This window comes from Hypanus sabinus, chromosome 5 (genome assembly GCF_030144855.1).
Source record: "Hypanus sabinus isolate sHypSab1 chromosome 5, sHypSab1.hap1, whole genome shotgun sequence".
Lineage (NCBI taxonomy): Eukaryota > Metazoa > Chordata > Chondrichthyes > Myliobatiformes > Dasyatidae > Hypanus > Hypanus sabinus.
This window is the reverse complement of record NC_082710.1, coordinates 105,052,754-105,070,832: the sequence shown is the minus strand read 5'-3', so window position 1 is coordinate 105,070,832 and position 18,079 is coordinate 105,052,754. Positions and strand designations below refer to the sequence as shown.

General features: G+C 40.7%; 1 long non-coding RNA gene across 1 annotated transcript; it reads right to left on the bottom strand.

Moving 5' to 3' along the window:
• Positions 1-1,099: 1,099 nt before the first annotated feature.
• On the bottom strand, positions 1,100-12,593 carry LOC132393742 (uncharacterized). Its single transcript, XR_009512066.1, has 3 exons — positions 12,463-12,593; positions 9,938-9,989; positions 1,100-1,463 (listed from the first exon to the last, which is right to left on the bottom strand). It is a non-coding gene; the product is annotated as an uncharacterized LOC132393742 (long non-coding RNA).
• Between the last annotated feature and the right edge of the window lie 5,486 nt (positions 12,594-18,079).

Sequence of the window (18,079 nt, the reverse complement as noted above, 5' to 3'; positions counted from 1 at the left end):
ACCATGTGATAAGTGTGTGGCTCTCCTAAAGTAAACACAAAGTTAGACCCACATTTTGGACTCCTGGGTCATCCTTTGAATTAGTTTTATGTTTTGAAGTTACAAAACAGAACTTGGTAATGAGATATTTTTAAAACAAAATATTAAATACACAACACCAGCAACTCTAAAAACTCTATAAGGTATACACATACTGTTGTGTATTTAATATTTTAGTAATATTCAAGTAATCCTGTATATCTATTGCTTGATTAAGCACTCTTGTTTGTTTAAATAATTCATCATGGGTTTTATGGATGTAACACCGTGGTAAAGGTTTCACTGCTAATGTAATGGTCTTTCTGTAGAGGCAGTGTTTGAGTTATGGTTAGAGATAACGGGTGCTTTGCAATGTTGGCCGTCCAATGAGGGGAGTGTGTTTTCGTGCTGTGTGCCTGACACCGAGGTGATCTGGGTCTTTTGTTCGGTGTAAGATGGAGAGAGATGATGCCAGAAAGGAGAGGTCGTACACACCCGATAGGAATGGACTTGGAGTGGGTCCGGACGTCGAAGAAGCTCGGGGAAATCGATGGAGGACCAACAAGAGGGAAACGGTGAGCTCCAACTTGTGCACATTAGACTGTTGCATTAAAATTGGCCCTTTTCTTTTTGTTTTACTTTACTAACCCTTTAGTTAAATTAAGAATTATAAAGTTAAATCATTGTACTGTCTGATATTTCATGGTACTGATTTGTAACAGAGTAACACATCATGCAGCGTCCACACGAACAGGGGATTTTACACCTCAATCTCATTCGTTTGGTGGGGCCAGAGATGGTCTTCCCTGGACTTACACAGCTGACAGAACCTGAGGGTTATATGTATAAATGATGATGGCTGACTCGTCGCTTGTGAAGATCATGATGGAAGAAGACCTCCAGGAGTGATGGCACAATCTGTAGAGGCCAGTTCTAGATCTGCAGAATCTGGATCAGCAGGGACATAGGAACAGCTGGAATGTGGGTGCTTGGGTAAAAGGATCCTTATGTGATCATCACGCTAACCCGCGATAAGTGCATGCTACACTTAAAGTAAACAGCAAGTTAGTCTCACCTTTTGGACTCCTGCGTCTTCCTTTGAATTACTTCAATATTTTGAAGTTACAAAACATAATAGCCTACATAGTTGATATGCGAGCCAGGGCTGTACGATACGGTGAGCAAGCAGTGGGCTCCCTCTCTCCACACAGCTGACGAATCCAAACGAACGGCGGAGACTGATACTGTTTGCCACCAGCAGCTTCACAGGAGGTGCCCGTCAGCATTGAACTCAATGCAGGGCTGCCTTCGGGACTCCAGCTCCGGACTTTTCATTGAGGTTTTCTCCTGAAGCCTCCCTCATGCATGAGTGGGTGTAGCCACAAGGCAGCGGAGGCTTGAGATCAGAGTTTTCCTTCAACGTGCAATTATAAAATGGGAGTCTCCTGGAAAGATAAAAGAAATAAAATTACAGTGCAATTAGAGATAATTTTGAGCTCCAGGGCTTATACATTAACAAGTTCCAATCTTACAAGTTCTCTTTTCTCTATATACTGGCTATAGACTGTTATATTGTACTTCAGTTGTAAGGCATGAACTTGTGAATGAAACATGAGCTTCATGTTCTCTTTACAGAAATGTTCAACCTCCACACTTCTGGGCATACTGTATGCAACATAAGGCACTTCCCAGGCAGCCTGTTAATCACCGTGTTTAATTAAACAGATGCATTCTGGACTTCAGTGCACAATGCCATACAATGGCAAATTGGATGGGCTACATATGTAACTATTCATGTTTGTTCTCTTTGCCTTGTTGTCAGGGAGATTTGCTAATCAGAAATAATTGTTTGTGAGCTTACCCTAGGCTATGTGCATAAAACCCGTGGTGACCACCAACCCACAAAGAAGCCTGACCACTAAAGAACATTGAACTACAAGTGTTGCGTGTAATGCTAAGGCAAGGTACTCTATTTGCCATGGGTAGTCAGTTGCTAAAATTAAAATAATGTGAAATGGATGGCAGGTGTAAAAAATGACATCTTCTGCAGAGCAAGTGATCAATGTTATTCATAGAAACAGCAATAAAACTCATTAATGCAAATATCTAATCAGCCAATCATGCAGCAGCAACTCAATGCATAAAAACATGTAGATATAGTCAAGATGTTCAGTTGTTGTTCAGACCAAACATCAAAATGGGGAGGAGATGTGATCCCAATGACTCTGACCGTGGGATGATTTTTGGTACCAAACGCGATGGTTTAGGTACTTCAGAAGCAGTTGATATCCTGGGATTTTCGTGCACAACAGTCCCTAGTGTTTATGGAGAATGGTGTGAGAAACAATAAAAAGACTTCCAGTAAGTGAAAATGCCTTATTAATGAGGGAGGTCAGGTGAGAATGGCCAGATTGGTTCAAACTGACAGGAAAGTGACAACCGGGTGTTACAACTGAATGCACAACATGCTGAACCTTGAAGCAGATAAGCTATAGCAGAAGATCGCAAACATACACACAGAAGAAGTGGAAGAAGTACCTAATAAAGTGGCTACTGGTGAACGTACTTTGATAATAAATTTACTTTGATATATTCAGGTTTGGGACAACACAGTGACAATACACCCTCCTAGAGTGATGAAGAGATACAGCACAGATTCAGCTCCTCAAGCCCTCTGAGTTCTCACTAAGCATTAATCACCCAATTTTATGCAAACCCTGCCCAAGCCTTTTTGCTAAGCAACAAATAGAAAGAAGAGAAAGGCTTTTTTTTTGGCAATTATTGGACTGACAATAGGATTCTGTTTTGACCAGTGCCAAACACTGATGGCATCTAATGGGTCAGCACCGAAATGCCGGAGGAACTCAATGGATCAGTCAGCATCTGTGGAAAGAAATAGACAGTTAATGCTTTGGGCTGAGGAGGCCCTTCATCAGGAATGGAAAGAAAGAGGGAAGCTGGCCAGTATAAAATGGTGGGGGTGAAGGGGTGGAACAAGAGCTAGTGTATCCAGATGAGGGGAGATGATAGGCAGGTGGAGCGGACAGTGGGGGGTTGAAAATGATGGAAGAAGCTGGGAGGTGATTATTGGAAAAGGCAAAGTGCTGATGAAGATGGAACCTGATAGGAGAGGAGAGCTGAACATGCAATGAAGGGAAGGTGGCGAGGAGAAGAAGCAAAGGAAGGAATTGTGGATGATGGGCAGATTGAGAGGGTGAAGGAGTGGAAAGAAAAGGGTAATTCATCCAGTGGGATATGGAAAAGAAAAGGGGATAAATGGTGATGACTACAGGAAGGTAAAAAATCTGGCTGGATATCATCACGTTGAAATATGAGGTGCTGTGCTATTTTAATTTCACTTCCCATTCCAGCACCAGTATGTCTGTCTATGACTTCCTCTACAGTCAAGATGAGGCTATATGCAGATGGAAGGAACAGCAGAATCTCCCTTTGGTTTTCACTTCCTTTCCTTTATTCTATGGTCCACGGTCCTCTCCCATCAGATTTCATCTTCTTCAGCCCTTTGTCATTTCTTCCTATCATCTCCCACCTTTTTACATCACTCCTCCTTCCTCTCTCTCACTGGCCCATTTTCTTTGTGATCGTATGTTTTTCTGAAATTGTAAACGTATCTGTTATTTGCGCTATGTGCTATTTGCAGCGTGCTGTGTGCTGTTGGTGATGTGTTTTGCACTTTGGCCCCAGAGGAATACTGTTTAATTTGACTGTATTCATGTATGGTTCAGAAGCACACTGGTTCAGGAGTAATAACTGTTCCTGTACCTGGTGGTGTGGAACGTTTGGCTCCTGTACCTCCTTCTTGATGGCAGTAGTGAGAGAGGAGCATGGTCTGGATGGTGGGGGTCTTTAATGATGGATCTGTTTCCTTGTAGAGGGGCTCAAAGGTGAGGAGGGCTTTACCCGTGATGGTCTGGGCTATGTCCACAACATTTTGTAGGATTTTCCATTTAGGAGCATTGGTGTTTCCATACTGGAGTCTGATGCAACCAGTCAGTATACTCTCCATTGTGCATTTATAGAAATTTACCAAAGTTTTAAGTGACATGCCAAACAATCGCAAATTGCTAAGGAAGTAGAAGCACTGCCAAATCTTCTTTGTAATGGCACTTATGTGTTGGGGCCAGGACAGGTGATCTGAAAGGTTTAACACCATGGAATTTAAAGTTGCTGACCCTATCCACCTCTGATCTCCCAAGAGGACCTGCTCATGAACCTTCAGTTTCCTGCTCCTTTAGTCAATAATCAGATCTTTGATTTTGCTGACAATGACTGAGATTGTTTGTTGTGTCACCATTCTGCCAGATCGTCAATCTCCCTCCTATATGCTGATTCATCACCACCATCGATTTGGCCAAAAACAGTGGTGTCATCAACAAACTTAAATACGGCATTAGTGCTGTGCTTAACCTCACAGTCATAAGTATAAAGCAACTCACACAAAATGCTGGAGGTACTCAGCAAGTCAGGCAGCATCTATGGAAATTAATAAACAGTCGATGTCCAGGTGGGGGGAAGGAAGGAGGTGATAGGTGAAGCCAGGTGGGTGGGAAAGGTAAAGGGCCGGAGAGGAGGAAATCTGATAGAAGAGGAGAGTGGACCATAGGAGAAAGAGAAGCAGAAGGGAACCCAGGAGGCAGTGATAGGCAGCTGAGAGGAGGAAAGAGGCCAGCGTGGAGAATAGGAGAGGGGAGAGATTTTTTTGCCATCCAGTTGGCAGCTACCCAGATGAAATACAAGGTGTTGCTGCTCTACCCTGTGGGTGGCTTCATCACGGTACAAGTGGAGTCCGTGGACCGACATATAGGTACGGAATGGGAATGGGAATTAAAATGTTTGGCCCTGGAGAAGTTCTTCTATTGGTGGATGGAGCAAAGGTATAAAGGGAGTAGAGCAGGAGGTTAAGCACATTTCCTTTAAATTTCCCCCTTCTCATGTCACTCTTTAACTTTTGACTTCAACCAACTTCTTTTGGTATTGAAGACACACAGAACATCAGAGGTGTTCAAGTATGGTAAGCAAAAGGTTCAAGCTCACCTTTCTCCTTTCATGGCACATATCCAACACTTGCAGCCTTTTTAAACAAACTATTTACAATATGATACAAACACTGTGCATGGCATTTCCCTGCTCTTACACTGCAATTTACAATCACCGGTATGTTAAACCACTCAGTGAAGTGGAACGTGTAAAATGCAAATTGGATCCTTGACAATTGCAAATCACTCATTTGACCTTTGTTAATATATGTGAGCTAGTTTCGACTGACAGTGAACGCACTGAAGTTAGTCAATTTTTTAGCAAGAATGAGCTTCATACGATAGAAAAGCTGAATTATCAGAGTGAATTCAAATCACAAAACAGGCCGTTCGGCCTGTCTGTTCTGTACAGGAGTGTATTTCTGTATTAATTTCACAGGATATTGGCTTTGATGGGAAGGCCAACATTTCTTGCTGATCTATAATTTTCCTCAAGAAGGTCATGGTGAACTTATTTATTTTTTAATCTTATTTCCAGTCCTTCAAACTGCATCACCCAGCACTCCTCAAAACCTCAATTTAATCCTAACCTAATCTCAGGACAATTTACAATGGCCAATTAACCTAACTAGTATGGCTTTGGACTGTGGGAGGAAACTGGAGGACCCAGGGAAAACGCATGGATTCCACAGGGAGAAGGTACAGAGACTCCTTACAGAGGATGTGGTTTCAATTGCAACACTTAACAGAAGTTTGGATGAGAGGGATATTTAGGGCTATGGTCCAGGTGCAGTTAGAAGGAACTAAGTAGAAGACCAGCCCAGATTAGATGGGCTGAAAGGCCTGTATTATCGTTCTTTTACTATGATCACTGAGCGAAGCAGTTATTCATGTTCATTTTCTATTCAAAATGGTGAAGGACTTGAAGGGGAACATGCAGATGGTAATCTTCCACGTCCTACTTGATGGTGGAGGTTGTAGATGGGGGAAGTGTTCCTTTCACTGTCATTTCCCTTTTAAACACACCATTGCTATTGAACGCAACTGCCCCATGTAAGCAGCAAACCCTAATCTGAACACCCTCTCGTTCAACAAGACTTCTTTAATTCCTTGATAAACATTGGCTGTCTTACTATATACTGTATTTACCACCAACAGCTTCAACTCTCTCACTTTCTAGATGTCTCCTGTCAAACCCTTTCAACATCTGCTAGACTGTTATTGATTTAGCCCTCTGCTAGAGAACAAAAACTTATTTTATTTCTATTATTAAAGCAACATTCTATTTGTTATCAAAGCAATAGTAAACAAAAATTGTCCTTTAAGCAAACCAGTAGATCTTAAAAATTCCAATCAGAATCAGCATCCAAAATGAAGAGGGGGAGAAAGGGAGGTAGACAGGACAAAGGTGAAAGTTCTAGAACATAGGACCCTGGTAGCTGAAGGATCCAATGGTGGCAAACCAACTAAAGCGCACTTGAGTATGAAAAGAGCAGAATTAGAGAGGTAGGAAGGGGCCAGAACTTGGAGGTAGAGTGGATTCTGGTTAATTGGGACGTATCGCCAAAGTTTCAAGGAAAGAGCTCAAAAGGTAACAAAAAGACGAACGACTATTTAACTGGATAACAAATGAAGTATTTGAATGAACATATTGGAGTGCTATAAATGCTACTACACTATTATAACATTGTACATTAGTTCCTAATAGTGATCAGCAGAGGAATTCATCCAGTGTATACTGCCACATTCTTTTGATCAACTGATTCTGTAAATGAACAAAATCAGTGCAGACAATGGACTGCCTTCAAACATTGCTATTGTGGTTGCATCTTCCAAATCTTCCTTTTCATCATAACATTCAAGGTGATTGTCAGTACCTTCAAATTCTTCATAACTTCTGACTTGCTGTAGTAGTGAAATCATTTCATTTCCACTCCCAGTTATTTTTGGCAACTGATGCTAGTTAAAACCTGTTTGCTCTGATGGCCACACAAATGCACTCATCTGAAGCTAGTTAGAAACTGTTTGGCAATAATCTCCTGCATCAATTAAGCAACATAGTATTCAAATAAATGAAGGGAATCCTGGCTATTTCCTCAATTAGATTTTGTTCATTAAGAGTTTTTCAAAATAAATAGCTGCCCCTGTTAACTGATGGACCAAATAATGAAAATCCACTGTATTTGAAAAATAAAACTGAGTAGCTCGAGAATGACAAGTGTTCAAGTTCAATATTGAAAGGTGATACTCAAGGGCGAAATACTCTATGTACAAAGAGGAAGTTAGTGTACAGACATCCAATTTTGAATGACCTCCAGTATACAAGCATTGGAATGAGTGATGGCAGTAGCAATGTCTTAGAATAGAAAGGTCTCAAGTAATTAAGTTCAGAGGTGAATGTTTCAGATGTAGAGAAGCTGAGATGAAGATTGAGTTGGCTGATATCACAAGGGGATAATTAAGTGACCCTAGTCATAGAACACTACAGCAGAGTAACAGGCCCTTCAGCGCATCTAGTCTCTGCTGAACTTTCATTCTGCCTAGTCCCATCAACTTGCATCTGGTCCATATTCCTCCCATTCATGGACTTATTCAAGCTTCCCTAAAATGTTGTAATTGAATCCGCATGCACAACTCCCACTGACAGCATGTTCAATACTCACAACATCTTTTGAGTGGAGAAGTTTCCTGTCAGGGTCCCTTTAAAGATTTTACACTTCACCTTTAACCTATGACCTATAGTTCTGATCTCACTCAACTGCAGTGGAAAAAAGCCAGCTTGCATTTACCCTATCCATGTTCCCCTTATATCTCTATCAAATCTTCTCTCATTCTCCTACGATCTAGGGACAAAGTCCTAAACTATTCAATCTTTCTTTATAACTCAGGTCCTGAGGTAGGTCCCATCAACTTCCTTTTCAAATTTCTCTGTACTCTTTCAGTCTTCTTGATATTTTTCCTGAAGGTAGGTAGCGATGGCACAATTAACGGCCCAAAGCATATTGTGGGGTTGAATATGACATCAATTTTGCGAACACTCTGCTTCACCTTCAGGCATCTGTGAATGAGGAAATGGTAGGGTGTTTGGCAGAAATACACTCGGTTGCCATTTTATTAGGTATACATGTACACCTGTTTACTAATGCAAAACTTAATCAGCCAACCATGTGGCAGCAGCACAATGCATAAAAGCATGCAGACATGGTCAAGAGGTCCAGTTGTTACTCAAACCAAGCATCAGAATGGAATCAAAATATGATCTGAGTGACTTCGACTGTGGAATTGTTGGTCCAGAAGGAGTGGTTTGAGTATCTCAGGAACTGCTGATCGTCTGAGATTTTCACACACAATAGTCTTTGGAATTTACAAAGAATGGTGGAAGAAACAAAATGCATCCAGTAAGCTGTAGTTCTGTGGGAAAAAAATTGCCTAGTTAATGAGAGAGGTCGGAGGAGAATAGCTAGAATGCTTCAAGCTGACAGGAAGGTGACAGTGACTCAAATAACTACGTGTTACAACAGTGGTGCGCAAAAGAGCATCTCTGACCATACAACATTTCGAGCCTTGTGGCATTGACATCAATTTCTTGAATTTGCAGTAATTGCCCCCCACCTCCACTCCTTCACCATTCTGCATTCCTGTTTCCCTCTCTCACCTTATCTCTTTACCTGCCTATCACTTCCCTCTGGTGCTTCTCCTCCCCTTTCTTCTATGATCTTCTACCCTCAACTCTTTACCTTTTTCCATGGATACTGCCTGGCTTGCTGAATTCCTCCAGCATTTTCTGTGTGAACCTTGAAGAGGATTCGCTACAACAGCAGGAGACCACAAACTTTCACTCAGTGGCCACTTTTTTAGGTACAGCAGATAATTTAAAAAAAAATAAAGGGGTTGAGAGTATTGGTTGAAAGATAGAACTGTGTATTTTCAGAATACCAGTATAAAGTAAATTTGCAACTATTAGAAACTGGATCGACTGCAGCCACCGGAAGCCAAAATAGTTTAGGTAACAAGGAGAAATCAATAGGGATGATAGAACTGCTCATCATTTCCATAATAAAACATGGGTATCTCATGTGGTGCGATGTTTCCAACACCAATGTTATTGAATAAATCAGGATGAAGAATTATTCCCTTGGGGCAAACATAAATATGAAATGAATGTGTGCATTTTTAAAAAAAATATTAAACAACTGGGATTATGCTTCCATTTTAACTCAAGATAATGCAAAAAAAGTAATTAAATATTTAGAGCAATCCAGCTGTCAATAGGTTGAACCACCCTGAATAAATATGAGGCAATGAGAATATTTGGTCTCCCAACATCTTGTCACTGTAACTCAATAGGTTATACATCTTTCTGCTCCAGCAGGCCCTGTAATTATTTTATCTGCACGAGTGTCAGTCAGTTTGTAAATGAAACAGTGGCTGTGGTAATATTTATGTATGAAGCTAGACAAAGCATTTAAATGGGTGTTATGCAGATAGAAAATGTGAATTCATTGAACATTCCTGGACTATTCTATTCACCAATTTAGACCTCCTGTGAATGGACCGTGAGAAAGCTGATTAAATTGGAACAGTTTCACTTCAGAGCCAGCCATTTCAAACAAAATTGTCACAAGTATAGATTTTCAGTGAACAAATGTTATCTAAACATTTTATATTAAGTTGTAATATTAAAATTCTGATTTTCACCATCTGCTTTAAACATCTTCTTGTGGTATGATTCTGTCACACAATGCCGTTAAGTGTAAAAGCATTTTCTAAACACATTATCTTAAACTGTGATATTAAAGTTTTAATTTGCACTATCTGCTTTAAACATCTTCTGTCATACTATGCCATTATGCTTGGAAGTTACTTGTGAAATTACTGGGCATCATGTTTAACTACAAAGGTATGCCACTGATTATATTCACCTTCTAGGCTTCCTGCTGCTGTTTGATGCTGGTCTTCTTTCAATGTTTGCCTCTGTAAATGGTAAACAACCCAGGATAAAAAGAAAAACTGTAAATGTTGGAAATAGTTAGCACACTATCAACCTTAAGTCTTAAATCTGTTTCTTACCTGACTGATTCTAATTGCTCTGCTCAGTACCGTGGCATTTTGTGATTTATCTCAGATTATAGTGGACAACAAAGATCTTGCTTCCTGATTACTTGTGGGCGTATCTTATGGATTTTGTGCTGCTGATCATGAAAATCACCATGAAATTTCCCGAACAAGAGAAAAACTGCAGATACTGGAAATCCAAGTAACACGCAAAAAAATGCTGGAGGAACTCAGCAGGCCAGGCAGCATATATGGAAAAGAGTGCAGTCGATGTTTCGGGCTGAGAATCCCCATCAGGACAGGACTTCCCTCCAGTCCTGATGAAGGGTCTCAGCCCAATACATTGACTGTACTCCTTTCCATAGATGCTGCCTGGCCTGCTGAGTTCCTCCAGCATTTCTTGTGTATTGCATGGAATTTCCTTCTCGTGCACCATGTTTTTGAATCGGCTATATTTGTTATTTCAATTCATAATTCAAGTCAGAGTAACTGATGCCAAGATTAAGGAAAGCATTTTTGTTGATCCACGAATCAAACAGGTCATCAATGACAGACAATTCAATGAACTTCTAGTGATACCGGAGAAAATCTCATAGAAGGCATTCAAGAATGTTGTTTAAATTTCTCTTGGCAACTACAGAGCAGCAAAATATGCACAGCTGGTTGACAACATGCTTCAAGCTTACAAAACCAAGAAGTGCAACATGACACCAAAGATTCATTTTCTGCATTCCCATTTAGACTTCTTCCCGGCAAATCTTGGTGCTGTCAGTGACGAGCATGGTGAAAGATTTCACCAGGATATTGTGGCCATGGGGAAACGGTATCAGGGCAACTGGAATCCATGAATGCTGGCTGATTATTGTTGGACACTTAAACGAGAAGCCTCAGACACTGAGTACAAATGAAAATCATCAACAATACATTTTCAGCTTTGTTGAACTATTACAAAGCATCAGCACCATTTTGCAATTAAATTCAATAAAATTTAATTTCCTGTTTCTCCAAATTTCTATGTGATACAAGTAGTCCGAAATTACATTTGTATTCAGCTTCAAGCAGTCTTTCATAGACTATAAAACCTGTAAGGAAGCAACACTCCTGAAAAAAACTGTTGTCCAATGTTGTCAACATCCACAATATTTAACATTCTTTAAATGTCACTGAAGTCTGCATGTCCATATTTTTGTGGGCTAGCTTGTAGATTTAAACTTTTTCTATTTTAAGTCACTTTTTATGTTTGCCATCAGCAATGAAGTACCCACGGTCGCCTCTCACCATCTAACCAGCTTCCTGAACCACACATTAGAGTGGTTCTTGACACACAAAAAATCAGGTACACAGGAGATTCTTCAGATGCTGGAAACCTTGAGCAACATATGCAAAATGCTGAAGGAACTCAGTATGCCAAGCAAAATCTGCGCAGGGGAACAACCCATTCTGCATTCTCTTCTCTTCTCCTGCCATCATCTCCCTTTGGTTCCTGTCCTCCCTCCCTTAATTCCATAGTTCACTATCCTCTCCTATTAGATTCCTTCTTCTGTAGCCTTTTGCATCTTCTGTCTATCACTTCCCAGTTTCTTACTTCATCCATCTGCCCACTTATCACCTGCCAATTTGTACTCCTTCCTCACCCCCACCTTTTTATTCCAGCTTCTGCCCCCTTCCTTTCCAGTCACTGTCGGTGCCAGAAATTTTTCTTGCTGGTGCTACAGTGGGGCTGAACTATTCAGTGATGGTGCTGAGGGATGTACTATACGGTAATATGTATTCGCAAGGCCATACGCGCTGTGTTCAAAAGTCAGTTTCAAACATTATGTGCTTACTATAAATGCCTCTGTTGATTCACAAGCAACAGCAATTGATAGACCTAATGTAGAAGTGAACTGTGACAGTGTCAACAGCATCGGAGACAACCCGGGCTACACAGAGCATGAACAAACAAACCAACAGATCATCCGACCCACAGCGCACAACATGAATCACACACCAATCCCGCAATCAGCATGAAATGCGTGCTTTTCAACTGAAAAACACAACACTAACCCACAATGTCCACTACTATTCACATTACATAGACAGACAATGCCAAAGGATACACTGTTATTAAAGTCAAATAAGGCAAACAACAGATGCAAGGCTTTACCAGGAGTTGGACAGATTGTACTCTGACCATGCAATATCTCAATTAATTCAGCTACTGAATTTAAAACAAAAATCAACAGAATCACCGTTTGGAAGTCTAAGCAAAACCAGTAGGCTTAATAGCAGTAAACGTAATATTTTAAGATTTGCAGGAAACATAAGGACAATGGGGTATCCACCACAAAATAATAATTATAATCAGCATTAGTCTGGGCCCAAATTTTAAAAAAAAATCAACTGCACTCACCATTGATGTTTTCAGAGAAGCACAATCCATCTGTTATTGTGATTGGTGGCAGAAGCATCAATGATTTTCTGGATGTCAAGTGCTTGGTCCACTGGCTGTTCATAGCCAACAGGGCCAAGTTGCTGTTCCAAACATCACCACTGCTATTCCATAGGTACTTTCTGAGGTGTTGGAGGCAAGAGAAACTCAGTTTGTATGAGGCAGATGTCACAGGCAGAGTGTAAAAGCACAATGTGTGTGTGTGGCATCCGTTAATCTCGAGACCATGGATCTGCGCCTGGATCCTGCACCATGTATGTATACTATCAATCTCTCGTGTGAGAGAGTGAGTGACATCACCACCTTAGGTGATCTTAGATCAGCTTAACTGATGTGGGTGAAGACAGCAACAGCAAGACATTGACAATGAACGAATAAGCAGAAGTTAGAGTGGATCTGACCTTAAACCTGCATAGAGTTTATAACTTCATTGGTGCTTGGGTGCTATGTGTGTATGTCAAATTTCAGTTAATTTCTTGGTGGTGCTTTTGTAATCTCTGCTATAGTACCAGCAAGCACCACCTGAGCACCACCACTGTTTACAGTCCCGTTGAAGGTTCTCAACCTGAGACATCGGCTGTTTATTGCCCTCCATTGATGCTGGCTGACTTGCTGAGATCCTTCAGCATTTGGTGTTTGTGATTGGTGCCCGAACGTACCATGCCACAACTGGTTTAGGCATAAACCTGGCTTAAAGAATTATGTGTTTGTAATTGTCTTGACTAGCTGCAGCAAATATTTTAACTATTTGGAAACATTCATTATTTGCACTTAATGATGTTATAAAATATGGTTAAATAAAAAATTAGCTCTAAGAGCACGAGAATCTGCTTAAAATAATTAAATACAATTAACACAATTAATAGAAAAATGAAAAGTACCTGAGGCTTATTCTCTTTCTCACAACTGTTTGTCTCACACAAACAGCCCAATCTGATGTAGCTAGCTCAGACACACTCCCCAGTGTCTGACTTCCTAATCATTCATTCAGGACCCTCTCAGAACTCCTTAGGGAGTCCAACAATAGAATGCATTTGGAAAATTACTATCAAAAATTGCCAGAGAACCAGAATTTCCTCCTTTGTGTGTGCTTGTGCAAGAATCTTAAGTATTGTAGTTACTGGGATTTCAAGCAAAACTATTACCATTTCTCAGGTACTATATGAACTGCTTCATTTATATTATAATTTATACTTTATTCAGTTGTGACACTTTTCAAAGTTTAAAGTTCAAAGTACATTTAATATCAAAATATGTATACATTACATGTCCTTGAGTTTCATCTCCTAACAGGCAGGCATAAAATAAAGAAATCCAAAAGAACCAATTAGAAAAATAAGACTGTCAAACACCCAATGTACAGAGAGGAAAACAAAACAAATCGTGCAAGCAATAAAAGTAAGCAATTACCATTTGGAACAAAAGTGAGACCTCAGACCACAGCCAGAACAGACCCCAGGCTCAGTTCAGTGCAGAGCCGAGTAAAGGTCGCACACTTCCAAGACCCACATACGACAAAATCACCAATCTGCTTTATTCTCAACTTCAAATTTATACTCCTTCAAATTATGAATCTGTGAAGGTTGCTAATTAGTTCACAAATTAAACAATGCTGTCAATAATAAACTAACCTTTCCAACGGCCTCAGTTGAACAGCTAATATCCATTGCACAATCAAATCAAATCAAATTTCTGTCATCGCATGACTGAACCGTAAAATGGAAGCCGTGATATTCTGTTGCCAAAATAACAACCGTTTATTTGCATAGCACTTAAAATAAGAAGCGTTTAGTGCTTATGCCCTGGGCCCAGTACATCAGAGCACCTTCGAAGAAAGCACAACAGTACCTCTCCTTCCTTGTGAGTTTGCAGAGTTCCAGCAAGACATCTAAAACTTTGAAAAACTGTGAAGAATATTTAATGGAGAGTATATTGACTGGCTCCATCATGGTCTGGTATGGAAATGCCAATACTCTTGAATAGAAAATCCTACAAAAAGTAATGGATACAGCCCAGTCCATCACAAGCAAAGCTCTCCCCACCACTGTGCACATCTACATGAAAGGCTGTTGCAGGAAAACAACTTCCATCATCAGGGTCCCCACCACCCGAGACTTGCTCGCTTCTTATTGCTGCCATCAGAAACAAAGTCCAGGAGCCAGAGGACTCACATCACCAGGTTCAGGAACAGTTATTACCCCTTAACGGTTATTACATCAGTCTCTTGAACAGGACTCTTTCGAGGCAATGGATAGGGGAATCAAGGGATATGGGGACAAGGCAGGGACTGGGTATTGATAGTGAATGATCAGCCATGATCTCAGAATGGCGGTGCAGACTCGAGGGGCCTAATGGTCTATTTCTGCACCTATTGTCTATTGTCTATTGTCAAAGGGGATAACTTCACTCAACTTCATTGAAATGTTCCCACAACCAATGGACGCACTTTCAAGGGCTATGCATCACATGTTCTCAATATTTATTGCTTGATTATTTATTATTAATATTTCTTCTTTTTGTATTTGCACAATTTGTTGTCTTCTGGATTGATACAGTTCACTCTAGAAGGCCACATGGGGGAAGAGAAATGCAAGCCAAGAGCAAGATCAAATGTACAATAGATTGGGGTGGGAAGAGGAACTAGGGTGCAGACAATGTTCAAAGAAATACTACCTTGTAGATTAATACTTTCCTTTCCATCCAGTGATAAATGAGTCTGCCACTCACTAACTGCAAATGTGGTGAAAGTGCATTGCTTCAGCACAACAAGCACCCAGCATTTTACGTTCTTATGGGCCCTGGCAGGAGGGGATTCAAGAATAACGTAAATTCCTGTCTCAGCTGCCTAGAATCAGAGCTCACCAGAACTAAAGCAAGCATTTAGCTCCTTAGGGGTGAGATTAACATGCAAGGGGTTTCTTCTTTATGTTACTGCGTATGTTAATCAAAATGGCTTCTTTATTATGTTAGAGGTAAGAATGCTTCTTTGTTATGGTAACTGGTGAGAGAGTGCTTTCTCTCACAGCTTGTTTGGGTTATAATTACTGATAATGAGATTTGTATTCATTTGTTAACCAATTGGGATAGAGGTTATTCTTTCTTGTGGCTCTGTAAGCTAGTGTTGCGCGGACTTTTGGGGAGTTGGAGGGGAGGTCGCGAGGAAGGAGGACATGCTGGATGTGCTCTGGTCGACCACCAAGGTTGGTCGCAGGTGGTGGATCAAGGAGGTCAGAGAAGATCAAATAGTGGACCGAAGACTTCGATAGTTGAGCTCCAATGGTTGTGCACGAATTGACTGAACTCTGTTAAGTTTTGGTGCCTTTTCTTTCTTTTTCATATATATTGTATCGCTATTAATTACCTAGTTCTAGTAAGATTTATAAAGTGCATTCTGTAAATGTACATGGTGTGCAGTTTGATATTATGTGTGGGAGTTTGTACCAGTGTGCATTTCATAGCAACCACATATACGGGAGACACGGTTTGGCGGGAGGATGGATTTTCCCCTGGACATACATCAGCTGATTGTGTGAACATTACAAATAGAAACGTCCTCACTTAGGATAGTGAACAAATGACTTGTAGAGACTCAGCTTCTGTGTAAAATACATGACAGAGATAAAAAGTCTTCTGGAAATCAAAGGAATCTAGAGATATATGATAGCTGTATGTCTTTGGACTATGGGAGGAAACCAGAGCACCTGGAGGAAACCCATGTGGTCACAGGGAGAATGTACAAACTCCTTACAGACAGCGGTGGCAATTGAACCCAGGTCGCTGGTACCGGAAAGCGCTGTGCTAACCACTACGCTACCATGCCACTTTTAGGCCCCTTAGCTAAGTAAAGTTGTGCTAGCATTGGAGAGGGTCCGGAGGTGGTTCACAAGAATGGTTCTGGGAATGAAAGGATTATGCAGTGTGTTTGATGGCTCTGAGCCTGCAGTCAGTGGAGTTTGGAGAATGTGGGGTGATCTCACTGAAACTTATTGAATATTAAAAAACTGAATTTGGAGAGGATATTTCCTATTGTGGGTGAGCCTAGTACAAGAGGGCACAGCCTCAGAATAGAGGGGCATCCGTTTAGAACAGAGATGAGGAGGAATTTCTTTAGCCAGAGGGTGGTGAATCTGTGGAATTCATTGCCACAGATAGCTTTGGAGGTCAGTTGATTGAGTATATTTAAAGCAGAGGTTGATAGGTTCTTGATTAGTCAGGGCACCAAAGGTTACAGAGAAGGAAGCAGGAGAATGGGGTTGAGAGGGATGTCATGGAATGGCAGAGCAACTCAATGTGCCAAGTGACCTGATTCTGCCCCTATGTCTTACGTTCTGCAACCATTCAGTTCAGGAACCAACTGGCAAAACGCTGATCACCACCACATTTGAGCAATGGCTGGAAAGCTCTGATCACTTTGCACTCAAATGGAATTTTGCTTTGATGTTCTAATGTGGTTTATCTTGTAAACATTGTGTATAACTTATACATAACACATAACTCAGTCCTGATGAAGGGTCTCAGATATTATCCCTTTGCACAGATGCTACCTGTCCTAATGAGTTCCTTCACTATTTTGTGTGAGTTCTCCGGATTTCCAGCAACTGCAGACTCTCTTATGTATAACTTACTGTATGTTCAGTCTATATTTTACAGATGAATGTGTCTGTTATGATACTTTAAGAATGTTTTTTAAGTGATGCTTCTGCAAGTAAATTTTCTATTGTGCCTCTGCTTACATGTATTTGTTCATATGACAATGAACACAATTTTAACTTTGAGGAGATACTGGATAGGCTGCAATAAACAGTACAAATGACAGTTTTCCACCCAAAAATGTCAACAATTCATTTCTTCCTACAGATGCTACTCAACCTGCTGAGTTCCTCAAGCATCTGTTGTCTCTTGTGCCTTCTGACAGGCAAGCACTTTTCCAAGAAGGCTGAGGGGAGGTATACAAAATCTAGAGGGGCATAGATTAGGTGAATTGTCATAGTTTTTTTTTACTCCCCCTGGGTACGGGGCTCTAAAACTAGATGCACAGATTTACAGTGAGAGGGGCAAGGCTTAGAGCAAACCTGGGCAACATTTGTTTATCGCACAGAGGGTAGTGGGCATGTGGAATGGGATCCAGAGGAAGTGGCAGAGCCAGGTACAATGATAACGTTTAAAAGAGATTTGGGTGGATGAATCGATAGGAAAGGTGTGAGCCAAACACAGGCATATGGAACTAGCTTAAGTAGGTAACTAGTTTTGATAGGTATCTTCCTTAGGTAGGTAACTAGCTTTGGTAGGTAATTTTATCAGCTTAGACAAGTTGAATTAAAGGGCCTGTTTCTCAAAGTTCAAAGTAAAATTTATTGTCAGAGTACGTACATATCACCATATACAACCCTGAGATTCTTTTTCTGTGGGCATACTTAGCAAATGGATAACAAACTATGTAAATGCAAATATTGTGTGCATTCAAATGTAACACTTTCAATCCCGCATTCATTCCCCTTAACATCGCACTGACTGCAATTTTGCTCTATCATCTGCCTGTCCATCTTCACAGTCTCACTACACACTGCATCAACTGCCC